Below are 4,533 nucleotides of genomic sequence, written 5' to 3'. Positions count from 1 at the left end.
TACGTGGGCAAATGTTTTTAATATAATCGTCTATTAATACATCTATATGGTTGTAAAAAGTGATTGGGAAGGAGATTTCATTACTTTTACGCATTGTCTTGCTAAGCATGATATTGTTTAGCTGAGCATAGAGAAAACATATGCACCTGTTGAGCTTGGTTTATTCATGCTAGCTCAAGCCGATGTCTTCTTCTTCTACTTCTTCTTTTTTTTTTTTTTTTTTTTTTTTTTTTTTTTTTTTTTTTTTTTTTTTAAATCGTTTGTCATTTATATCCTTCCCACAGCTATCCTAAACAAATACAAATCCTTACCAAACAAATTCAATATAGGTTGCCAGGATTTTCCTTCTAAAGAGTTTTTTGTTGTGTTATTAATTTATCCTCACTGTAAACCCTAAAATAATCGCAAACTCCAATATAGATCAACAAAACAATTATAGTTTGCGATCTAGTTCCCTCCACAAAAGTTACAAAATCTTCATACTTTTGGTAGGTTTATGGAACATCTCTAGCAATGAGATGCTCCATAAATAAGAATTTTCATATTTGATACAAGCCATATCAACAAATGCGACAAAATTTATGACATTCAAGAAGTTTGCAAGATCAATTCTAGATCTCAAATTTGTGAGTGGGGAAAAAAACGATCCATTGCCTGTATGGCAAGACGTCATAACGGTGGTATATGTTTGTTTGATATGTCATTGTTGAACGCCGCGTAAATATCCCGATAAATTTGAAACAATTTTTGAAGAACCTAAGGGAAACAAACTCTTAGTTTTCTCAATCATCATATCGTGATTATATTATGGTCCATTAGGAAAATAGTCAATTTAAACGTTTAACATTGTTAAATAGCCAATATTTGATAAATTTTAGGTAAATAGTCATTATAGGTGTAAATCGTAAGTAAATAGCCAGTTTCATATAAACGTTGAATATTTATTTAAGATTTACGTTTGAAAGTGGCTATTTAACTGAGATTTATCAAACGTTGACTATTTAGCCATGTCAAACGTTTAAATTGACTATTTTCTTAATTTTTTTTATTATATTATAAAACACACTATTTTCAGCTTTTAATAAGATTTACAATGAGAAAAAATTCTTCCACTCCACTATTTCTAAATATCAACATAAAACACTCACTATATCCATAGAGAAAGCTCCAACGAGAGCCTATTTGACAACTCGCTTCCAGATGCTTAAGACAAAGCTTCACGTTGAGGCCTGCAAGATGATTCCACGTCTCAAGCCCTTGCCAACTTAGATGGACACAACTGGGGAAACATGTTTAGCTGAAGTTAATTAGTTACGTGGATTTGCCAACTTAGAAGGACACAACATAGTCACGTTTGCTTTGAGAAAGGAGGCTTTAGCCCCCTAAAAACAAAAATTATACTTTTTACTAATTAATTCTCTATTTATTTTTACCGTAAAAATTTAGTAATGATTCCCCATAATTGCCTGCATGGCTCGGTCGTATATTCATAAACCTTAATATCTATTCATAAACATAAGTTGGCTTAAATATATATCAAATGCATAATATATAACTACATACTAATTAAGTAGAATAAAATCTATTATATATACAACTATTAAAATATAATAAAATATTAAGATTTTTCTACTATTTCTTAACAAACAGCCGGTGCTTGGTAACCACGCGCGGGGGAGTTGCTTCAGTCCGTGGGAGACGAGCATAATGTTGCCGTAGAGAATAACCCGGTTTGAGAAGTTGAATCATAAAATTAACTGAAGAAAGAGAAGACACAAGTAAAAAAGGAAATAATTAGAGTGGGCTTGCTATATATTTCAATATGACGGCAAAAGCCCTCGGCCTCATCAATAAGATACGATTTTAATTTTAGAATCAGAATAAGATAGTTTCTAATTTTTAAATAGGGTAATATCTCTTTGCTCGCATGGGCCCACGAAATTTAAATTTAAAAAAAAAAAAACTACATGGGGTCTAAAATAGCAACTACCATTCACTAATCACTATAAATATACGTAGTCACGTCTAAGACCAAGCTAGCCAACCATCATTAATGGAGCTTCTAACATATTTTTGTCAAATTGTATATAGTTTACTAAATACGTACTGGAGTACCTTACATTTAATGGTTGATATTCCTCCAAAGAAGAGACGGGTGATATTGGCGCTGGTACATCAAAAGCTGACGAGCTTTAGATTAAATTGGGGTTCGAAACAACTTAGACAACCACGGTTTTGCCGGCGCACTCTGACGGAGGAAGAGATCTCAACATTGACGGGTAACAGCACCAACAACGGCACTAAAGCATCCTCGTCCGGTAAGGGTAAAAGAGTCAATTGCACCGAGCCGTTCAAGTATCCACTTTGGGTGGATCGGGATCGGGATCGGGAGGAGGATGATGATGCGACTTCGACGTTGACGACAGATTGTGGTTCATCTTCTTGTTCTTCGTCGGAGGACGAGGAGGATAAAAGTGTAAACCGCGTAGAGCGACGATTGTTCAAATATTCGATGTCGAGGTTACACGAGGACGAGATCTTCGAAAAGATGGGAGTGATTACGCAGGAGAAGATGCCGATCTATGACGATGACCCACCAGCGGTGCATATAACGTGGCGGAGACAGCTTAGAGATAATTTCATGGTTGATCTCCTATTGGAATAGGAAAATATTCTCTTGTTATTTTTTTTAAGCAGCTCATGAGACATTGAGCTTGGATCAGTTTTTGTGAGTTGCTTATACCCCGCAATAAAAAAAAATCACTACTATCACGTGATTATCTCGTTCCTCGTCTAGCTCTGTGCCTCTACTCATTCTTTTTTCCTATTTCTTAAACCGGGACTAATCTTATTATTAGCTATAGCCGAGTTTCTTTAAACGGTACGTGCCCATATATGCTTGTAACGAACACTAAAACTAAAACTATGGATCGCTAACTAATTTCATCGTTTACCTTCTCTCTACACTTTCTAGTATATTTTGCAAACGAAACACCTATATTAATATTACCTCCACCAATCTTCCAAACATATTGGATACGTCATCATCTTTATCGCCTCGTCATCACATTGCTCAACTAGCCATCATAGCGAGATTGAGACCGGGGTTTGGCGAGGCTGAGGGCAGAGATCGGATGACGTGGATTGAGATCGGTTTGTGAAGATCTGGATGATGATGATGAGGATTGATATTATGAGGGTGATGGTTTAGTCAGGGCCGGCCTGATATCTATTGTGGCCTTAGGTAAAAATAAAAAATGTGGCCTTTTTAAAAAAAAAAAAAAACAAGAGAAATATTAATAATAGATTTCATATGTTATAAATGTTTGATTTGGGTACACATTTAAGAGTGTTTATATGAATTAAAGTTATCATGCATTATTATTATTTGTGTTGAATATTATACTAAGGAAAAGAAAATAAAACAAAGAATAATGTGGAAATTAGGGATACAAAATAAAATAAAAAATAAAAAACGTCAAAACTATTTTTGTTTTTCTCATATGGTCATATAATTGGCATTACCACATCTTGTTGAGGCATGGGCAAAGTCCCACATCGGGCAAAAGACAAGGGTAAAGTAAGTCTATAATACTATAAAATGGAACGAGTTTTAGTGGTGAGGCCTTAGGCAACCGCCTAAGTTGCCTAAAGGATGGGCCGGGCCTGGGTTTAGTTCTGTTTGAGGGTTTGAGAGATATTATGAGGGTTTAGTTTTGGTTTGTTTTCGAATATATTTATAGGCTTGAATTTTCATTTAATATATATATATATATATTTAACCCTCAAAAGTTTATATACACGACACTCGTTTTTATCTTACTCGTTTTACAACTTGTTTTTTTCGATTCTTCCCCAATTGTTTTTTTACATGATAATAATCTAGCTAGCGGTGACGCGTTTTATATGGGCATGGGCACAAAGAACCCTACCCTATAAAAAAAAATACTATAACATTTACGAATGTTGAGTTATTTTATCTTGAATTTTTCTATTGATTCCAGAAAACATTTTATTTGAGTAAGATAAATACCCTTGAGTACTTTTAAAACCACTAGCACAATGACTTAAAATATCCATTTAGATATTTTGAGTCCACTTAAAAGATGACTTCAAATTTTTAAGAATGTTTAAACAATGGGCTTATGAAATATTTAAGTCTTTTTAAAGCACTTTTGTATGGCTTTATTAAAGTATATGAACTAAAAAATTAGTTGGAAAAATAATATCGCGATCAATGGGGTATGCAGTGAAAAATAAAGCTTAATTTGATCACGAGAATCGCAGAATGTGTTATTTAGTTGCGCACACTTGAAACCACCGAATTCCGTTACTACGTCCACAGCTTAATTTCAATTGTAATTGTTAGGAGTGTAATATATATTAGCTTCTAAGCTATAACACATATGGCATTTCATTTTGAATTACAGTAGTTTTTTTTTTTTTTTTTTTTTTTTTTTTTTTTTTTTTTTAAACTGATTAAAGTACTCTTAAAAACCAATTTTAACTAGTTTTTTTTTCTTTCTTACAATT

The sequence above is a fragment of the Urtica dioica genome, chromosome 3, assembly GCF_054948205.1.
Source record: "Urtica dioica subsp. dioica isolate 48M chromosome 3, U.dioica_male_clone48M_v1_H2, whole genome shotgun sequence".
In the NCBI taxonomy this organism is placed as follows: Eukaryota; Viridiplantae; Streptophyta; class Magnoliopsida; order Rosales; family Urticaceae; genus Urtica; species Urtica dioica.
This window is presented reverse-complemented; position numbering follows the sequence as displayed.